Raw genomic sequence first — 23,590 nt, forward strand, 5'->3', positions numbered from 1 at the left:
TAAGAACTCAAACTGATCTACCCATCATCAGCTTGTATCAGTTTTTTCCATTATCTGTAAATAATTTGTTCCATTATTTTGCAAGCATGTCTTACAGAACTGATAGTGTTGTAATATTCACATCTGTTGGCATGTGCTTTCTTTGGAATGGAATAGTTTTGTCATGGATGGCTCCCCCAAGAATCTCAATAACTCTGGGGGAATATTGTCTACTCCAAGAACTTTGTTTCAACTTAAATTTTTTTAGTGATCTGTAAAATTCTTCTTGTGGTATCACATATCCCATCTCATTGTTATCTACTTCCTCTTCCCTTTCTGTAATATTGTTTCCAAGTTCATTTCCCTTGTAGAGCTCCCCTATATATTCTTTCTAGTTTTCAGCTTTCCCTTCTTTGCTTAGTACTGGCTTTCCATCTGAGCTCTTCATATTCATACAGCTGCTTTTCTTCTCTTCCTGTAGGCAGTATCATCGTTCCTCTAGATATACATGCTTGTGCAGTCTTACATGTCCTCTGGCCATTCCTGCTTAACCATTTTGCATGCTCTGGAGCACAACATATTATTGCTGCAACACTCTAAATGAGCAGTTTATCATAACATTGCTGTATACAGGAGGCTTACCAAACATCTGGGATTAGCCTGGACAGATTTTTTGTGGTTTCCAGAGTAATGTCCAATTTTGCAAAAAAATGTCCACGATATGAGAATTTTATGACTAGTGAGGACTTTTTTTCGTCAAAATCTTTGATCTATATGTTCAACATTGCATTTTTAAATGTTCTCTTATGGCTTTGCCTCTCTCAGCGGACTTGGCAGTACATGCTGTGAGGAGGTATGGCTACTACTTCCACCACAGCTTTTCACTTAGTAATTTGGCAAGAAATCAGGATTCATGGGCTTATGTCATTTTTGTGTGTGAAGTAACACTTCAACACACTTTTTATCAATTGATCTCAATTCAGTTTTTGTCTCACTGTTTAGCACTGGACAAAAAAAGCGTGTGCTCGATTTTAACCTGCAAACCTGCAACAGGAATACAAATTTTTGAAATGGTGTAATGGTAGTAATAAGAATGTATTTATTGCACACCATATACTGGAGAATTTTCTGTTGTGCAATAAAGGAAAGAGTTATATTAAATACCACATGAAAACAGCTAAACATAGGAGTGGTTTTTTTTATCCGAAGAAGGGAATAACAGTAATCTGAAGTGTAAAATGTTATGACTAATTTCAAAAATATATTTTGAATTAGACTTAAAACATATGATATATCCTGGGTTGAGCTAAAGAAATGGCACTCCTATATACAGGGTGAAGCACAACTTCATTGACAAATCTTCAGATGTTGTTCAGGGATAGCTTCTGATTATTTTGGTATGTGACCCATGGTTTCTGGAGGCTTATTACAGAGTTATTACATTTGTTTCAGCTTCTTGCCCCAATTAGCTTTATGTCTTTATTGCACTGAAAATAATGCATAACAGTAAGAGTTGGTCAACGTGCACCCTGTGAATGAATTCACTAAATGTAGTGGAAGAGCAGTAAAATGCTATGCTGAGCTGTTTCTCCACTGAAGGAAGCCACATCACAGTACTTTTTCATCTCCCCAAGGATTGCTATTACAGGCTACTTCACTACTGTGAAGGTATTTTCATAGAAACAAGGGTAATTATGGTAAAAAATCAAGTAGATCACAATTACATTATTACTCTGTAATGAGCCATCAGAGACCTTGAGTCCCTTATGATAAAATACTCAGAAGGTATTCCTGAACAACCTCTGAAAATTTGTCACTGGAGTTCTGGTTATCCTGTATACAGGGTGTTACAAAAAGGTATGGCCAAACTTTCAGGAAACATTCCTCACACACAAAGAAAAAAAAATGTTATGTGGGCATGTGTCCGGAAATACTTACTTTCCATGTTAGAGCTCATTTTATTACTTCTCTTCAAATCACGTTAATCATGAAATGGAAACACATAGCAACAGAACATACCAGCACGACTCCAAACACTTTGTTACAGGAAATGTTCAAAATGTCCTCCATTAGCGAGGATACATGCATCCACCCTCCGTCGCATGGAATCCCTGATGCGCTGATGCGGCCCGGGAGAATGGTGTATTGTATCACAGCCGTCTACAATATGAGCACGAAGAGTCTCTACATTTGGTAATGGGGTTGCGTAGACAAGAGCTTTCAAATGCCCCATATATGAAACTCAAGAGGGTTGAGGTCAGGAGAGCATGGAGGCCATGGAATTGGTCCGCCTCTACCAATCCATCAGTCACCAAATCTGATGTTGAGAAGCATACAAACACTTCAACTGAAATGTGCAGGAGCTCCATCGTGCATGAACCACATGTTGTGTCGTATTTGTAAAGGCACATGTTCTAGCACCACAGGTAGAGTATCCCGTATGAAATCATGATAACGTGCTCCATTGAGTGTAGGTGGAAGAATGAAACTAAAATGAGCTCTAACATGGAAATTAAATGTTTCCGGATGCATGTCCAATAACATCTTTTCTTTATTTGTGTGTGAGGAATGTTTCCTGAAAGTTTGGGTGTACCTTTTTGTAACACCCTGTATAAACCAGGTGCCTGCAAAGAATCATCAAGTAGATTTTGTTTGTGTTTCACCAAGTATTTGCAAATTAGATCTTGCAGTTGTGCAGATGAAATCAGCAAAACAAATACTGCTCATCACGCATTCCTTGCTGTTCTGGATCTCAACAGCAAATGTTGGTCAGTTTATCATTACAAAAAGTAAATGTCTTGGTTAAATTGAATTTTATGTGCTTCACTGGTAGAGTTTTCGAAATTAGTCTAGTATGGTATTTTTATTAATAACACATACTAATGAGACAACAAAACTCAAAGAACAGTCAGTACTCCAGCAGAAGTAGTAGCACTGTTGCATGACAGAGTGCACTCTGAGTCACTGTAGTTATCATACGAAATATCTCTCTGAGAGACAAACACACAGCAGCAACCAGGCAATGTGGTATAAGCACACAACTTACAGCAATCCAGTCATGGGAGATGCATGGAAGGAAGATATGCAGAAACGAAGACATACTGTTAAACCAAGTATCAGATTAGACTTATTAGGGATTCCCCTTGCTAATAAGCACAAAAATTAGACTATAAAACATTTGTGCAGTGGGAAAATAACTTCAGTTTTTTGTAGGTACTGGGGATTATATGAAATTTAAACTACAAAAATGAATTCAGAAATATCTGCTGAAATACTAGAGCATGTGCATAAAAGTGTGTGTGCACTGTGATACACCTGATACAATTTTTTTTCTAATTATGGGATGAATAAAGGAAAATCTTTGTCTGACTGACTGTAATACTACAGTACTGAACAATGAAAACATCAGAACTGTACATACAAAAGGAAATAAATAATCAGAATGCTTTGGTATGTGACACATGTTTGCCATTATTTTATTCATTTCATTTTGTTATGAGTTCCATTGATTCCAATAACATTAAAGATGCTAGGATATGGAACAAGGTCACATTATAACTTTAAAAAAGGACATCTAGGAGCCCAAACAGATTTGCAGCCATGATGGAACAATTAATCACAAGTACAGTGGAAAAGGTAATAGTAAAACACTTAAATGATGTCAGATATCGAATAGTCAAATATGCAGTTGTTACATTACCAAACCTTTCCATAAAAAAAACTTACTCACATGATGTCAGAAAATTTTCATTACATTAATACAAAATGGAATACTGTGAACCAACAAAGAACAGTATATTTAAGAACAATATGTTAGCTACTGATAAATTTTGTCCAGTGAAGTCAGGAGCACACTGAGTCCTTGAGACATCCAACAACAGACTGACATCATTAGACGACATGAAATTTGAGCACTGACAAATTGTCAGCATAGTTTTCCTTTTCCAGTTTTCCCTTCCAGTTGTACTGCATTAAAAGGTAGGTGGAATAAAATAATAACAGTGACTATAAATCACTGGAAAATCACTCTTAAGTTTCACTTTAGTCTTCACTAGAACAGGCAACATTAATAAACCCAAGTTACCCTTAAGTATTGTATTATATTTTTACTGATCCTGTTGTCTACAAAGGCACCTCATGCATAAGATGTTGGACAACCCAGTTTGTATATATACAGGTGAAAGTTATTTCTGTGCATACATATTTTAAATTACAAACAATACAGTCAACAATGAAGGGAAAGATAAATTGCTACGTACCAAAGAGAAGTCATGTTAAGTTGCAGACAAGCACAATTAAATGACACTCACGCAAAGATTTTGGCCACAGTCTTCAATCAACATAAGAGAAACAGAGACACCCACACACATCACTCATACACATAAGTAAGCACACATTACACATTCATGACCAGCAAGTCCAGCAGCTCAGGCCTGAATGCACAATCATACATTTAAATACGGAAGACATTTTTGAAAATTCTGAAGGTAGCAGGGGTAAAATATTGGAAGTGAAAGGTTATTTACAACTTGTGCAGAAACCAAACAGCAGCTACAAGAGTCTAGGGGCATTAAATAGAAGTGATGGTTGAAAAGGAAGTGAGAGATGATTTCAGCCTAACCCCAATGTTATTCAATCAGTACATTGAGCAATCAGTAATGGAAATCAAAGACAAATTTCAAGAAGGAACCAAAGTTCAGGAAGAAGAAATAAAAACATTGAAGTTTGCTGGTGACATTGTAATCTTGTCAGAGACAGAAAAGGACTTGGAAGAGCAGCTGAACAGCAAAGACAATGTCTTGCAAGGAGTATGTAAGATGAACATGAATGGAAGCAAAAAATAAGTGTAATGGAATGGTTGAATTAAATTTGATAATGCTAAGAAAGTTAGGTTAGGATATGAGACACTATAAGTAGTAGATGAGTTTTGCTGTTTGGGCAGTAAAATAATTGATGTCCAAAGCAGGAACTATATAAAATGTAGGCTGGCACTGGTAAGAAAAAGCATTTCTGAGTCAACTATACTGGTAAAAGCAGCAAAAAATGAAGATATACAAGAAGAAGTAAACACAGTTACAAAACATCTAAGTAATAGGACAGCAGAAAATCAGTTGATAATAAACTACAACAAAACAGTAACCTTAAATTTCCATCACCACCAAAACACCACATTGATATATCCAGAAATGAAAATCAATCAACACCCTATTGCAAATGATGAGGCTACAAAATTTCTCAGCATCTGGATACAAAGAGACTTAAAATGGGACGAACACATAGAACAAATGAATGCCAAGTTGAGCACGGGCTGTAATCTTCTTAGGGTTCTCAAACGATGCATATGCCTATTATGCGTACTTCAATGCCCATCTCAAGTATGGACTCATGGGGAAATTCCCCAGCAGCTCAAGGGACTTTCAGAATACAAAAAAGAGCCATTAGGCTTATGACAGGGAGTGGTGCTCGACAGTCCTGCAAACCAATATTTAAAACACTGAATATACTACCTCTGCCATGTATGTTTATTGTTGACCCACTAATGTACGCAAAAAAGTTATAAAATATAACTTGCATGTACCCCCAGCCAGTACCAGTTTGTATCAGAAAGGTACATGCTATCTGGGTATTAAACTCTATAATCTATAGACTGATTGATAAGATGCATTCTGAGATATCATAGAATCATCAATTTAGCATTGGAGGAAAGTGTGGGGGAGAAGAACACAGTAAGCAGATTCAAATGGATGTAGGTTGCAGCAGTTATTTAGAGATGAGGAAGCTTACAGAAGATAGATTACCATTGAGAGTTGCAGCCTACTGTTTTTACCTGTCACTTTCATTTTAAAGAATGTAAGAGTTTCCATTCCCGCCATGAACCATGGACTTTGCTGCTGGTGGGGAGGCTTGTGTGCCACAGCAGTTGCCGTACCATAGGTGCAACCACATTGGAGAAGTATTCATTAAGACATTAAGAAGCATATGAACATATGGTTCCTGAATAGGGGCAGCTAGCAGCCCTTTCATTAGTTGTAGGGGATGAATGACTGTTCATGCCTTGTGGCATCAATCAAAATGGTCTTGCTGTGCTAGTATTGCAAACAGCTGACAGGAAGGGAAACTACAGCTGTAATTTTTCCTGAGAGCATGATTTGTACTGCATGGTTAAATGATGACGGTATCCTATTGGATAAAACATTCGAGACGTAAAATAGATCCCCATTCAGATCTCCATGCAGGGACTACTCAGGAGGATGTCATCATTAGGAAAGACAAATTGGCATTCTATGTATTGGAGTGTGGAATGTCAGATCCCATAATAATATAACTAATGGGGAGGTACTGAACAGAATTGTGGAGAATGTTTCCACTGTTGGTTTTGCCATTTGCCCTTCCACTGTCAGAAAGAATCATCCTGTCACATGTTAACATCTGTCGCAACTCTGTCAATCAGACAAAGGCTATGCTTCAGTAATTCAGTCGGGAAACACTGCAATTTTGTCGTACAGTCCAGATCTTCCACAGGTATGAATGTGTGGGTGCATTATAGTGATTCAAGAGGCATGAATTGTCTCACAACAAATTAAGGCCGTTTCCTTCTCATAGGCGTCACAACACATCCTAATAGTACCACCTATTAACAGTTTGTCTCTGCGGTATGAATTAATGATGACTTATCCTTCAAAGTCAAAGAAAACTATCAGCGTGGTTTAACTTTTGACCTGATCTGATGAGCTTTCCTTTGACCTTTGAGAACCTTTCCCAAACCATTGTGAAGATTGAACCTTGGTCTGAACGACATGACCATAGACCCATGTCTCATCACTAGTTATGATACTCTTAAAGAACATCTCATTCTAATGAGCACAATTCTAAAACTCTTCACAGACTGCAAGGCAAAGGTCTTTCTGGTCTTGACTCATGAGCCATGGGACGAACCTGGCGGCAACACAATACATTCCAAGATGCGGAATTTCACAGCATGATCCAACTGAAATGTTACAGTCTTCTAAATCATGTGAACCATTCATAACAACAAGTATGGCTTTAGCACTCATCACCATACACTTCCTGCATCATTTGGTGTGTCTCTGCAAAGATTTTCTTGAGTTTCATGCAAAATTTAATGCAGATGCATTGCTACTCCAACTCTGCCATCCTGAAATATACAGACTGTGCATCATAATGTTCTGCTAAATACAGCACTGATCAGTACCTAACTGTTACACAACAATGAAACTTCCAGCAGTTACACATTCAGCACAGACATGTGCAGGGAGGCCAACTGCATTTTGTCACAATATGCCATTGGTGCGAAATTATGAATGTTACAGGATTTTTTGAACAGATCTTGTATAATGAAGCATGTTCAGGTCACTTTTTTAATGATCATTATATCCTTCACTGTACAGTAGTCAAGAGTACTTGCTCACAAGTTAATAATATCACTTAAAAACAAAATTACAGGCCAACAGTTTATGCTAGCTTCCAACTCGCTGCACATAACATTGCAAATTTTGGAGACAAGCACATCAGTAAGTTAGCTTACCATGCATATTTTCATTCGTTGTTTTCTTACGGAATCATCTTTTGTGGCAAGTCATCACTAAGAAAGAAGGTATTTATTGCACAAAAACGTGTTATCAGAATAATGTCTGGGGCTCATCCAAGATCATCTTGTAGACAATTATTTAAAGAATTAGGGATATTGCCAGTAGCTTCACAATATATATACAGCCTAATGAAATTTGTTGTTAGTAACCCAGATCACTTCAGAATTAATAGCACAGTCCACAGCTACAATACTAGGAGACAGGGTGACCTTCACTACCATTCATTGAATTTGACATTGGCACAAAAGGGGGTGAATTATACTGCCACAAAGATTTTTGGTCAATTGCCAAACGATATCAAAAGTCTGACAGACAACCAATCGGCATTCAAAAGTAAGTTAAGGGAATTCCTGAATGACAAATCCTTCTACTCCATAGATGAATTTTTAGACATAGGCCAAAGAAATACAGTAAGCATTAACAATTGTACCATATATAAGACTAACAATGATTATTTAGGATAAATGAATCTCGTGTACTTTGACACGTTCCACATCATTACGAAAGAATCGTGTTCATGATCCATGGAACAAGTAATATAACTAACTAACTAACAGACTTCAGTTGTGAATTACATGTTACTCCATAACTGCATGATATATAAACAAAAGCTAGACTATCATGCATTAAAGAGAACCCTGGCATACATAAATCAGCATCAGCTAGGCCTATTTGAAACAGAAGATATTAATGAAAAGTGGGACAAATGTTATACAATATTAACTCACTATTTTACTCAAGCATGACCAATGGTATTAAGACTCACTCTCTTTCTCTCTCAGGAAACTGACAGTTGCAAGAATCTTAAACTTCCCTCTAACATGATAAAACTAAATGAAAATACTTTTTAGAGACACTAAACTGCAGTACTTCCCATCCAAACACAGAGCCTATGGAAAAACCTATAGGGTAACACTGAAAGACATTAAAAGCACAGATTATACAGCATAGATGATGGAATCAAGTAATGTTACAAAATAAGCAAGAAGTATAGTAAATAAGGAAACTGGAAGGGGGGAGCAACATTGTAGTGTGCAATAACATAATAATAAGAAGCAATGAAAAACTGCTGAGCGATCCATGGAAATACATGAGAGATTCATAGATCAATTTAGTAAGATGAGTAGAGGGGAGGTGACTGACACAGCACAGATGCTAAATCCTAGTAACATCAGTAATTCATTTTCCTAAGGTGTGTTACAGAATTGGGGATCATGAAAACGATTTCCGAATTAAAAGCAGATACATTCAGTGGCTGGGATGACATACCAGACAACTTTCTGAAAGAAGGCAGTAATGAATTAATAAAGCCACTACAACATTTCATAAAGAGATTTTTCAACTAGGGGCATTTTCTGACTTCTTTAAAAGTTGCTTAAGTATGACTGGTGCATAAAAAGGGAATGAATATGGATATACAAAATTATAGGTCTATTTCATCGACTTCAGTACTTAGTAAGTTGTTGGAAAGGCTACTTCTTCAGCGATTTGAATAATTTTTCTGTGAGTATAATCTATTAAAAAGCTCTTATCATGGTTTTAGGAAGGATAGGTCTACAATAACAGCTGTATCTACATTTTTGCAAGTGGTATAAAATAAACTTGATGATGGAAAGAAAGTTATTGCAACCTTTTTAGTCCAATCCAAGGCATTTGACACTGTAAATCTTTCTATTTTCTATATAAATTAGAAACTTATGGAGTCAAAGGAGTGGCATTAGATTTGTTAAGGTCCCACCTTGCTGACACAAGACTATGTGTTAAAATGTATCAAACAACTGTGGGACACATACGAACAGTAAAATCATCTTATAAAATTCTTAACAGTAGAGTCCCTCCGGAAAACATTATTGGGTCTTCTTTTGCTTATTGTGTGTATCAATGATATAATAATTCCACAAAATTCAGAACTAGTAAATTCTGCTGACGATATCTCCTCCATAATCTGGGGCTCTACAAAACAACTAGCAGTGCAAAATAATATAGAGAACATTAGCCTCATCAAAGAATATCTTAATATCTTAGCAAAAACAATTTGGCACTAGATAAGGACAAGACAATTCTGGTAGAGTTTCTGCTCAATCATAAATCAAGACAACTGGTTATTGAGCCAGAGTTATCAGTTGAAGCAATTGATACATAAATTCTTGGGTATTATAGTAGATGAACATCTTACATGGAACTAGCACATCCGCTACACATGTAAAAAAAAAATCCTGTAACACCTACCTGCTAAAACACCTTTCTAGCATAACAATGACACCTGTCTTAAGACAAATCTATTTTGGAATTATGAAAAGTATAGTTGCTACTCACCATGTAGTGGAGATGCTGAGCCACAGATAGGCATAACAAGAAGACTGTCACACAATAAAGTTTTGGACAACAAGCCCTTTGTCAAAAATAAACAACAAAGAAACACACACACTCATGCAAATGCAACTCGCACACACATGATCACAGTATCTGCCAGCTGAAGCCAGTCTGGCTCAGGACTAAATTGTTTGTAAATGAAAATATGGAGAGTAGTACAATCAATAGTAAAAGCCATAATTATAATACAAGAAAAAGAGAGGATTACCACATAAAATTCTGTAACAATAGAGCAACAGATCATAGCCCATTTTCTACTGGAAACATTTTTATAACAGACTAGGAAATAACATAAGACAGTTAAATGGAAAAATATTTAAGACAAAATTAAAGCAACTGTTAATTGATAAATGTTCATACTCTATCAACTATTTTTAATGTTGTTGTGTATAATTTATCTTTATTTCTAAACCCTTTTTTTAATGTTCATATGTTTATAAACAGACTACGTCCACATCTTTAAAAGTTATTATGAACAAATAAATCATTTATTATTATTATTATTATTATGACAGACAGACTCCAACTTCTTGTTGGTTATTATAGAGCTCAAAGATACACATGTACTATTGATATAATTAATGTTTCTTAACCAAAGAGTAAAGTTGATTAATATTTCAAAACCAAAATACATGTTTTTATCAGTTTTATGTTTTTTTTTTTCAAATTCTGATGGAAGCAGGGGCCAAATACAGGGAGAAAAAGGCTATTAATAATTTGTACAGAAACCAGATGGCTGTTATAAGAGTCGCAGTGGTTGGGTAGTGAGTGAGATAGAGTTGTAGCCTATCCCTAATGTTATTCAATCAGTATACTGAGCAAGTAGTAAAGGAAACAAAAGAAAAATTTGGAGTAGGAATTAAAATCCATGGAGAAGAAATAAAAACTTTGAGGTTCGCTAATGACATCGTAATTCTGTCAGAGACAGCAAAGGACTTGGAAGAGCAGTTGAATGGAATGGACTGCGTCTTGAAAGGAGGATATAAGATGAACATCAACAAAAGCAAAACAAGGATAATGGAATGTAGTCAAATTAAACCAGGTGATGCTGAGGGAATTAGATTAGGAAATAAGACACTGCAAGTAGCAGATGAGTTTTGCTATTTGGGGAGCAAAATAACTGATGATGGTTGAAGTAGAGAGGATATAAAGTGTAGAGTGGCAATTTCAAGGAAAGTGTTTCTGAAAAAGAGAAATTTGTTGACATCAAAAATAGGTTTAAGAGTCAGGAAGTCTTTTCTGAAAGTATTTGTATGGAGTGTAGCTATGTATGGAAGTGAAATATGGATGATAAATAGTATATACAAGAAGCCTTCGAAGTGTGGTACTACAGAAGAATGCTCAAGATTAGGTGGGTAGATGATGTAACTAATGAGGAGGTACTGAATCAAATTGGGGAGAAGATGAATTTGTGGCACAACTTGACTAGAAAAGGGATCAATTGGTAGGACATGTTCTGAGGCATCAAGGAATCACAAATTTAGTATTGGAGAGCAGCATGGAGGGTAAAAGTCATAGAGAGAGACCAAGAAATGAATACACTAAGCAGATTCAAAAGGGTGTAGGTAGCAGAAGTTACTTGGAGATGAAGAAGCTTGCACAGGATAGAGTAGCGTGGACAGCTGCATCAAACAGTCTCTGGACTGAAGACTGTAACAATGATAACATGTTCTTGAATAACTGAGGAAAACAATAAGAATGATTATAATACAAAATCACAAGATCCATAACTTTAACTTAATTGTATCGCGTATATTTCAGTTGTAAAGTGTACATACTGTAAATGAATTTATTAATGTGTTATCTTTTTGTAGATAAATTGCTGTCTTTACTGGCACACTGTTTTACCAACAAATCAAAAGGACAACTATAACAAGCATAAGGTTGTATACGCTCAGAAAACTATATAAAGAGTCAGTAATAACATAACTCAATAAGGAACTTGAAGCATTTTGCAATGGAGAGGAGCATGTAGAACAGGGACAGCCATGAATTCAGCATCTAGAGGTGTGTTGCTCATGTGCCATAGGTCTCTGGCCCAGCTGCATATCCCCTGCCACCATGCAATGCTGTCTGAGGAGGAGGAGAGGTGAAAAGGAGAAACTGTGAAAGTGCTACATTTACATTGCAATGCAGTTGCACTGAAAACTACTTGATTTCATGTTTATCAACACTATAGACCACAAACAAAACATATTTTCAATATTATTTAATTACTTTTGGTATGGTGAAGACATAACATGCATTTTTCTGCTACAAAATGTTGGCCTACAGACAGATGCAGGGAGTTTCACAGATTTTCACTCACAGATTGCCACACAAAACTGACTTACTTAGTTTTATAATTAAAAAAGGCATTTCACCCACATATATTGACTGAAATATTTTATCATGACTGCAACCTCATCAGGGAGACTTGGAAACTCTTCCCAAGGAAAACATCAAAGGCCACCTGGACAGTTTTAACATAAAAGAAATTTTCTTTTAAACAGGAATCACAATGCAGATCAACCAGTTCCATATGCACAGGTGTGCTCTGAACTGAAATGGTAAATGGTCTCAAAAACAGATGTAAGATTGGCAGTGACTGAAATTCTTTCAGGGCCACAATGAATTCTTCAAACCCCACATTTTCTTTAATACCTGTGAGCTTATGGAACTGGATTTTTCTTTAAAAATTCAACAACGTAGGGTTTTCAATTAAAAAACCATCTCACACATGCCCACTGGCTTAACACTGTACTTTGTGGGAATACAATCTCCATACATTTTGTTCAAATTCATCAGAAACTGTTGAAAATGACAGTAGAATAATGTGTGCAATTTCAGAAAATTTACTATTCATATCATCAATGTCATCACATGTCCCGAACCTGCAAGTTTAGTACAAATTGCTTTTGATGTATAGAACAACAAATCCTATCTGTCGAACATTGTAATTGTTTGCTCTGTGATCAACAACAAAATCTTTAAATTCAAACAATTGAAACTCCAGGCAGGAATATCAACAATGTAGGAAAAGAGAGATTGCTACTTACCACAAAGAAGACATGTCAAGTTGCAGACAGGCACAATTAAAAAGCACTTAAATATAGCTTTCGGTCACAGCCTTTGTCAGTAAAGAGAGACACATACACACAACATTCACCTACACACAGACTAGCAAGCACACCTCACACACATGACCACACACTCCAGCATCTTGGGTCAGAATGCTGTGACCGAAAGCTATTTGTGAGCGTCTTTTAATCGTGCCTGTCTACAAGTAAATACCTTTTTCTTCCTACATTGTTAATAAATCTTTACATTCTTTCTGCATGGTATTGAAATGTTATTCCATATCAAATTTTCTGTACTCCTCAATTATGCAACTGTATATCTATTATCTAGCGCTGGCAGAACACACACATAAAAGAGTTTCGTAATTGGCAAGCTTTCGGAGCCAGTGGCTCCTTATTCAAGCAGAAAGGTTGGAGGGGATGGAAGAAGGGTGAAGGAAAAGGACTGAAGAGGTCTAGGAAAACAGGTAGATTTTGGGAAAGCCACCCATATCCGTATGTCTGGGGAAACTTACTGGGTGCTATTCTTCCTCTGCATCAATGATTTTGGATTCTTCATTTCCCACATTCAGTAAGATTTTAAAATAATTCTTCATCACTTTCCTGATGCCTTCTATGCCCCTGATAGTATACCCATCATCTGTTTCAATCACTTTTATGTCTTGCCTGTCAGATATTTTACTTTTCAACAATCCATATAACAGTTTTCATTCCCACTGGTGTCTTACTCTAGTTTCTGGATGAACTGTTCCCACTTCTTCTCCTTTTCTTCTTTCTCTACTCTCTTTGCTTGGAGTTTCTTCCTTTGGTATACCTGCTCCAATGTTATCACCTTGTGCCCATCTTTTGGCACCAGCCCTTGGTTCTGATATCTTTTTTTCCAATCTTCATGTTTTTCTGAGGTTATTTCTGCAATCAGTGAAGGTATTTTAAATCTGTCTTGCGACTCCAAGGAAATGTGTGTTTTTGTCACCCAATGTGTTTTGTTTTACTGAAATAAAATAACATCAGTGGTCCTAATGAAATATACCAATTGGCTTTCTTCAGAAAAAAGTTGTTGTGTTCTTTAACTGTATCTTTTACTCTATTGTTCCAACAGCTGGTTTCTATCTCCTTTACCTTTTGTTCCACTGCCTATTTGCACACTACTGATGTTCTGAACAGGTTCCATTCTTCATCAACACCATCAGTGTGTTTCGGCACTTTCTGTGCTATCACCTTTTGGAAGCTTTTCGTGTTTCCTTCTTCTTCCAACTTCCATGCCTTAATTCACTCTTTTAATCTTATAATTTAAACCAGCTACTAGTAATCTGTGATCACTATCCAAACACTGACATGATGTAACTTTGGTGTCCCTCACATTTTCTCCAATTAATGTGTCTGTTAAGACATAGTTGATAACTGTGTTGTATTTATCATTCCAAAGCCATATCTAGTAATATGATGACTATCTTCTGTTTTAAAGAATATATTCTTTATTATATGCTTATTCCTTGAGCAGAGATTCAGAATGCATTCACTCTCAACATTTCTTTTTCCATATCTAAAACATCCAATCATTCCCATTAATGCCGATCTGATCATTCAAATCCCCAGTTGTCATTATGTTATCTGCTCTTAATTGGTCTTCCAATTCTTCATGGAATTTCACTTTGTCAGCCACGCTGCATTCTTTCTGAGACGTTTACCTTTGGAGTATAGTGAAACTATTCTTTCCCATGTTCACTCTGCCTTTAACTATCCTTTCATTTATAAAGCTTGCATCTGTACTGGCATCAATGGATTTTGAAAGACAAGGCCCAACCCATTCTTTGCCCTTTGTTATGACCAGCTGGTGAATGTCCCAGGTCATAAATTGGAACACCTGTATCACTTGAATTGGTAACTTGATTCCAATGCCCTATTCTTCCATTCACCACACGCTTACAAAACTCAAGGACTTTCTGGTGTGGAAACTCAGAGTAAAGCTTTTTCTGACTACACTCAGGAATTAAGCCAAGGTTAAGGATAGAGCCAGAACATATAATGCCTGTCGCAGACAAATTATGTGCCATCTTAACTGGAAATTTTACATAAAATCACCAAGTCGGGTCTTAACTATTAGTTTCCAAAACCTACAGCTCTTAGGAATCAGCAAGCTTACAGAAATCAGACCCACCTAACAATCATAGAAGTTTACATAATGAATGGAAAACCAATCTTCATTCATCAAGGAAGCAGAACTCCCAGTACTTAGTATGCCACAAATGGGCTACTCATTTACAGTCAAACATATAAAGGGGACTCAACTACTGGGAATAGCAATAATACTTCTGCAAAAGGGCCTTCTTAGTGATTCCTCCTTAACATACCATCAGCTACTATTTAAGCCCATTGCCTTGTACAATGCCTTGCTATCAGACCAACCTACATTTAAAACACTTCACTATTAACAAATCAGGCTGCCAGCTTTGGTTTCAATATTCATCATTCTGCCACTTAAGGCTGAAACCTTCCTCCTATGGCTTGTACACAAATCAACATCTCTTCCAAATATCACAAGTTTTGTGGCCAATCACAAAAGGAAAACTTGGAGCAGTCACTAGAATGCATTCCTTCAAGGACATGTTCGACTATTTGCTGCTCATTTTAATCCAAACACAGACTTCTAGAACTATCTTTGATTCTTTTAATATACTTTTCTAATGGTTCTTCATATTATTGCATCCCAAAATAGCCCTTGCTGATAAGCTCACATTGAGTACTGGTGTTCAGATTATTCTGACAAATTAGCTCCTAGAATTCAATAAAAGACTGTTTCTGCAACAAGGCTTCAACAAATGCATGCTCTAACCACTACTCATCATGGGTCTTAACAACTGGTAAAAATGTACAGTACTTAAACCAAATAACTCCCCTTGATCCTGCAATTAAAAGGAACAGCAGGCCCTCAGTTTTTCAGTTGAATCTATTGACATTCTGCTAACAGGTGGGTAACTTGACAAACAGATCAGCCATAGTTATAGAAGGGGTCCCATGGGGAATATGCTCTCTGATCTGTTGACTTAAGAGTGTGCTTAATTCACCTGAGCCTTAAATACCCTGTTTTTGTACTAGTAAATCACCCAGCTTTTCACTCAATAATTTACACCTAGCCAGATGGTCTGATGCTACACAAATACAGTGCCCTTTTAACACAATGAATAATGCAAGTTCTAATTCTATTAACTTATGATTGAGATGCTTTGCTAACTTCAGAAGAAAGAGAGTACAGATTCTAACTCGCTTGACATTAGGTTAATGTTGTAGATGGTGTTACTGACCTTTGCTTCCTGCAGACCCACAGGACAACCAACAATATCCCACAGATGGCCCACTAACTTGGCCACTCAGCTGGATGTGTCAACACTGAGAATCTTTAATTTGTAAACTAGCTCTTCCTTTCTCAGCTACAAATCTTTACACACTTCACTAACAGACGTGATGAAACAGAACAGTAGTGAATAATATCTGCTAAACAGGACACAAAACAAGACATATCAGTCAGTGAAATAAGGAAAATTTTCCCCCAAAATTTAAAAAATAAATTGCCACCCACACCTCGCCACACACTAACCATGCTCTGTTATCACAATGTGGCAAATTAAGTAAGTGGAAGGGATAGGTGAAGGTGGATGTGATGCATTTCTCTCAAATTGAATTTCAGTTTTGTTACACCAGAGACACCCATGAAAAATTTAACAGTATCCATAAAAGAAACTCTGATACAATCACTAGGATGTCGATTTGAACCAATTAAATGGAGACACTTTTCAGCAAAAATAAAAACACAACCTACAGTAATTTTAGAAAAAGTACCATAATAAAACATGCTTAAAACACATAATTTATAACCTCTCCCATTATCTATGCACATTTTCTGCAATGCGGTGATATGAATTGCATTAAAAGTCCATAAGAAAATTTTTACATAGACAAAGCAATGATGAATATTTATCAACACATTTAGTGAAAGTTGCACAATATGGCTCATAAAATGTCATATAATCAAACAATGAAACTGTCATATGCATAAGTTCTGATTAAATATAGCAAACCTACAAGAACAGAGCATCCCTGCTCATAAACTCTTGAGACAATCAGCTCACCTTAGTCTAACAATATCATCTGTTGTCTGACTAATAACCAGAGCCTCTCTGTATAACAGCCAAGGCCACGAGCACTTCAGCACATCCAGTGATGTATACTTGGGTTCACAACTCTGAGTAGGCAACTTTAACACTTTGGACCACTCAATGGTAGCCACCATCACTGACAATTCACAGTACATCTAGAGTGTCGAAGTGGTCTCTTCCAACTGATAAGTTCCATCAATGGTTGTTACAGATTGAAAGAAGGCGGCTGTTATCACCCCACGGGGAGCAGTTTCGTTTAGTGGATGTCACACCTGCAGTGGTCACAGAGCCGCTCAGCAACATGTGTAATGGAGGTGCACAATAGTAATAACTTTTGAGTTGACACAAAGTCCAAGAAAAAGCAATAAAGACTCTGAAGTTAGCTAATGACATTGCAATTATCTCAGAGACAGCAAAGGACTTCAAAGAGCAGTTGGATGGAATGGATAGCATCCTGAAAATATATTGTAGGATGCACATCAACAAAAGTTTTGAGATAATCTGATTAGGAAACAAGACACTAAAAGTAGTAGATGAATTGTGCTATTTTGGCAGCAAAATAACTGATAAGCATACCTGAAAAAGAGGGCTCTATTAACATTTAACTTAAATTTAAGTGTTAGGATGTCTGTCTGTTCTGTAGGTATTTGTCTGGAGAGTAGTCTTTTACAGAAGTAAAACCTCATAGTAAGCAATTCACAGACAAGAAAAGAATAGAAGCTGTTGAGATGTAGCACTATGGAAGAATGACTAAAATTGTTGGATAGATAAAGTAAATAAAGGGGAGGTGCCACATCAAATTGGGGAAAAATAAAATTTATGGCACAACCTGACTAAAAGAAGGGAGCATCGGTGTGTGTGTGTGTGTGTGTGTGTGTGTGTGTGTGTGTGTGTGTGTGTGTGTATGTGTGTGTGTGTGCAGATATGCAGGGGGACTCCCTCCATTTTTCCTTGTAAACTTTCACCCACATAAGTTTCGAGAACTAATTATGGTACACTCTCTACACAAATCTTACACTTGGGCACCCCTCTCAGCTTGGGCCCAAAAGTGGCCATTACTTGTGATATGTTCTGTAAAGAAATTTTGGTGCCCTGAGGGCGGCTAGTGTTATTTGTGCTTTATTCAGCCCTTTGCATAGAACAGGCAAGAGTGGAAAGTTGTATCAAACTCATCTTCAGACCACCTCAACAACAATAACAACACTCACCCAAAGGAGGCATTCTCTTACAGTATTACTCATTATATGATTGCCAACTGGAAATTTGCATCAATTCCTATCATATTATTTTTCCAAGGCTCACCCTCATCCTCGAAATCTGTATGTGGAGATCAAAGCATTGAGGTGTAAACTGGCTCTTGGTACCTCACACAATTGCAGATATAAGGGATTTCAGAAATCATCACAGGGATACATTTTCAGGAAAACTTTATGTCTTTGGTCATTTACTTGTCTATGATTATAAATATAATATTTTCTGTGATAACAGCATTGAAATTCAATTGAAGTTCATGCAAATACACATGTCTTTTCATCATATTTCCATTCATATGTAACACATATTAATATAAATTTTAAAAAAAAGGTGAGTGGATCTGATCCAGCAGTCCAGCAATTACATTGCATGACTGCCAACCAAATGACTGCTGCCACCCCACTGCTCAGGCTCACAATACACCAGTACATCATCGACACTTAAAACTTCTACATCTACATCTACATCCGTACTCCGCAAGCCACCTGACGGTGTGTGGCGGAGGGTACCCTGAGTACCTCTATCGGTTCTCCCTTCTATTCCAGTCTCGTATTGTACGTGGAAAGAAGGATTGTCGGTATGCTTCTGTGTGAGCTCTAATCTCTCTGATTTTATCCTCATGGTCTCTTCGCGAGATATACGTAGGAGGGAGCAATATACTGCTTGACTCTTCGGTGAAGGTATGTTCTCGAAACTTCAACAAAAGCCCGTACCGAGCTACTGAGCGTCTCTCCTGCAGAGTCTTCCACTGGAGTTTATCTACCATCTCCGTAACGCTTTCGCAATTACTAAATGATCCTGTAACGAAGCGCGCTGCTCTCCGTTGGATCTTCGCTCTCCGTTGGATCTTCTCTATCTCTTCTATCAACCCTACCTGGTGCGAATCCCACACTGCTGAGCAGTATTCAAGCATTGGGCGAACAAGCGTACTGTAACCTACTTCCTTTGTTGTCGGATTGCATTTCCTTAGGATTCTTCCAATGAATCTCAGTCTGGCATCTGCTTTACCGACGATCAACTTTATATGATCATTCCATTTTAAATCACTCCTAATGCGTACTCCCAGATAATTTATGGAATTAACTGCTTCCAGTTGCTGACCTGCTATTTTGTAGCTAAATGATAAGGGACCTATCTTTCTATGTATTCGCATCACATTACACTTCGCTACATTGAGATTCAATTGCCATTCCGTGCACCATGCGTCAATTCGCTGCAGATCCTCCTGCATTTCAGTACAATTTTCCATTGTTGCAACCTCTCGATACACCACAGCATCATCTGCAAAAAGCCTCAGTGAACTTCCGATGTCATCCACCAGGTCATTTATGTATATTGTGAATAGCAACGGTCCTATGACACTCCCCTGCGGCACACCTGAAATCACTCTTACTTCGGAAGACTTCTCTCCATTGAGAATGACGTGCTGCGTTCTGTTATCTAGGAACTCCTCAATCCAATCACACAATTGATCTGATAGTCCGTATGCTCTTACTTTGTTCATTAAACGACTATGGGGAACTGTGTCAAACGCCTTGCGGAAGTCAAGAAACACGGCATCTACCTGTGAACCCGTGTCTAAGGCCCTCTGAGTCTCGTGGACGAATAGCGCGAGCTGGGTTTCACACGATCGTCTTTTTCGAAACCCATGCTGATTCCTACAGAGTAGATTTCTAGTCTCCATAAAAGACATTATACTCGAACATAATACGTGTTCCAAAATTCTACAACTGATCGACGTTAGAGATATAGGTCTATAGTTCTGCACATCTGTTCGACGTCCCTTCTTGAGAACGGGGATGACCTGTGCCCTTTTCCAATCCTTTGGAACGCTTCGCTCTTCTAGAGACCTACGGTACACCGCTGCAAGAAGGGGGGCAAGTTCCTTCGCGTACTCTGTGTAAAATCGAACTGGTATCCCATCAGGACCAGCGGCCTTTCCTCTTTTGAGCGATTTTAATTGTTTCTCTATCCCTCTGTCGTCTACTTCGATATCTACCATTTTGTCAACTGTGCGACAATCTAGAGAAGGAAGCACAGTGCAGTCTTCCTCTGTGAAACAGCTTTGGAAGAAGACATTTAGTAATTCGGCCTTTAGTCTGTCATCCTCTGTTTCAGTACCATTTTGGTCACAGAGTGTCTGGACATTTTGTTTTGATCCACCTACCGCTTTGACATAGGACCAAAATTTCTTAGGATTTTCTGCCAAGTCAGTACATAGAACGTTACTTTCGAATTCATTGAAAGCCTCTCGCATAGCCCTCCTCACACTACATTTCGCTTCGCGTAATTTTTGTTTGTCTGCAAGGCTTTGGCTATGTTTATGTTTGCTGTGAAGTTCCCTTTGCTTCCGCAGCAGTTTTCTAACTCGGTTGTTGTACCACGGTGGCTCTTTTCCATCTCTTACGATCTTGCTTGGCACATACTCATCTAACGCATATTGTACCATGGTTTTGAACTTTGTCCACTGATCCTCAACACTATCTGCACTTGAGACAAAACTTTTGTGTTGAGCCGTCAGGTACTCTGTAATCTGCTTTTTGTCACTTTTGCTAAACAGAAAAATCTTCCTACCTTTTTTAATATTTCTATTTACGGCTGAAATCATCGACGCAGTAACCGCTTTATGATCGCTGATTCCCTGTTCTGCATTAACTGATTCAAATAGTTCGGGTCTGTTTGTCACCAGAAGGTCTAATATATTATCGCCACGAGTCGGTTTTCTGTTTAACTGCTCAAGGTAGTTTTCAGATAAAGCACTTAAAAATATTTCACTGGATTCTTTGTCCCTGCCACCCGTTATGAACGTTTGAGTCTCCCAGTCTATATCCGGCAAATTAAAATCTCCACCCAGAACTATAACATGGTGGGGAAATCTACTCGAAATATTTTCCAAATTATTCTTCAGGTGCTGAGCCACAACAGCTGCTGAGCCCGGGGGCCTATAGAGACATCCAATTACCATGTCTGAGCCTGCTTTAACCGTGACCTTCACCCAAATCATTTCACAATTCGAATCTCCGTCAATTTCCTTCGATACTATTGCACTTCTTATCGCTATAAACACGCCTCCCCCTTCACTGTCCAGCCTATCTCTGCGGTATACATTCCAATCAGAGTTTAGGATTTCATTACTGTTTACGTCTGGTTTCAGCCAACTTTCTGTTCCTAGTACTATATGGGCGTTGTGACCGTTTATTAATGAGAGCAGTTCTGGGACCTTTCTATAGACGCTTCTGCAGTTTACTATTAGCACATTAATATTGTTATTCCTTGTTGCATTTTGCCTACTCCTGCCTTGCCGCGTCTCAGGAGGCGTCTTGTCGGGCCTAGGGAGGGAATTCTCTAACCTAAAAAACCCCATGTGCACTCCACACGTACTCCGCTACCCTCGTAGCCGCTTCCGGCGTGTAGTGCACGCCTGACCTATTCAGGGGGACCCTACATTTCTCCACCCGATAGCGGAGGTCGAGAAATTTGCACCCCAGCTCTCCGCAGAATCGTCTGAGCCTCTGGTTTAAGCCTTCCACTCGGCTCCAAACCAGAGGACCGCGATCGGTTCTCGGAACGATACTACAAATAGTTAGCTCTGATTCCACCCCGCGAGCGAGGCTTTCCACCTTCACCAACTCCGCCAACCGCCTGTACGAACTGAGGATGACCTCTGAACCCAGACGGCAAGAGTCATTGGTGCCGACATGAGCAACAATTTGCAGTCGGGTGCACCCAGTGCTCTCTATCGCCGCCGGTAGGGCCTCCTCCACATCTCGGATGAGACCCCCCGGCAAGCAGACAGAGTGAACACTGGCCTTCTTCCCCGACCTTTCCGCTATTTCCCTAAGGGGCTCCATCACCCGCCTAACGTTGGAGCTCCCAATAACTAATAAACCCCTCCCCCCGTGTGCCTGCTCGGACCTTGCTGAAGGAGCAGCCACATGTCCACTCACAGGCAGAGCGGGCGATGCCACACGGCCAGCCTCCACATTGACCCTCCGCCTCGTGCGCCGCGAACGCCGCTGAACCCGCCACTCCCCTTGGGGAGAGGGTGGCCCAACCGCGCCCGGTACCCGCGAAGATGTCTCGACAGCAGGGACAGTGGGTGAAGCATCTAACACCTGGGGTGCACCATGCGACGCACCAGACTCCCCACTGCCGCTACACTCCGAGGCAGCAGCCTGAAGACGGCTGACCGCGGCCATCAACACGCTCAGCTGTTCGCGAAGAGTGGCCAGCTCCTCCTGCGTCCGTACACAGCAGCCACACATCCTAGCCATCCTAAGAAATCAATTTACTATAGAGTGTTAATCAGCTTTTAACTAGACTGCTAATTCACTAAAGGCGGTTGATTATTGACTAAACTGTGATTGCTAACCACTTCTTGTAGAAACAAGGAAAATAGCACTACCTGTCTCTGGACGGTATTGAAAACAAACACTAGCACTACGAGCACTATGGCTGACTAAAGGGACTCTCTGACTGTATTCGAAACACACACGAGATCTATGGAACACTCAATAGCACTCTACTATTAAAGCTTCCTAAAAGCAAAAACACGCAGAAGAAGAAGTGACAAGTAAGAAAAATACAGATAATACTTAAATTAAGGTAGCTCGCTGCACAGCAGACGTGAAGCAGACGGCGGTTAGGGCGACACTGACACTACTGGCACTATGGCTGACTAAAGGGACTCTCTCTGACTGTATTCAAAACAAACACGAAATCTATGGAACACTTAATAGCACTCTACTATTAAAGCTTCCTAAAAGCAAAAACACGCAGAAGAAGAAGTGACAAGTAAGAAAAATACAGATAATACTTAAATTGAGGTAGCTCGCTGCACAGCAGACGTGAAGCAGACGGCGGTTAGGGCGACACTGCAATTTTCTTAAAATCACCAAAGTAGTACACCTTACAACTTCATCTTCCTGTTCACTGCAGAGCTACAGTTGCGCAAAAACTGCTTTTTTTAAGAATAAGAATAAGAATAAGAGAGGTGGTGGTTTTGTTTTTTGTGCTTCACAGGACGCTGTATTTTCGTTTCTGAGAAATGGTATAGAGGCAACATTAGTTTAGAAAGTTTTTCTCTACAATGACATAATATGAGGTGATATCCTTGTTGTCATATTTATGCTATAGCAGATAACCTCCAAAGTTTTCAAAG

The sequence above is a fragment of the Schistocerca gregaria genome, chromosome 6, assembly GCF_023897955.1.
Source record: "Schistocerca gregaria isolate iqSchGreg1 chromosome 6, iqSchGreg1.2, whole genome shotgun sequence".
In the NCBI taxonomy this organism is placed as follows: Eukaryota; Metazoa; Arthropoda; class Insecta; order Orthoptera; family Acrididae; genus Schistocerca; species Schistocerca gregaria.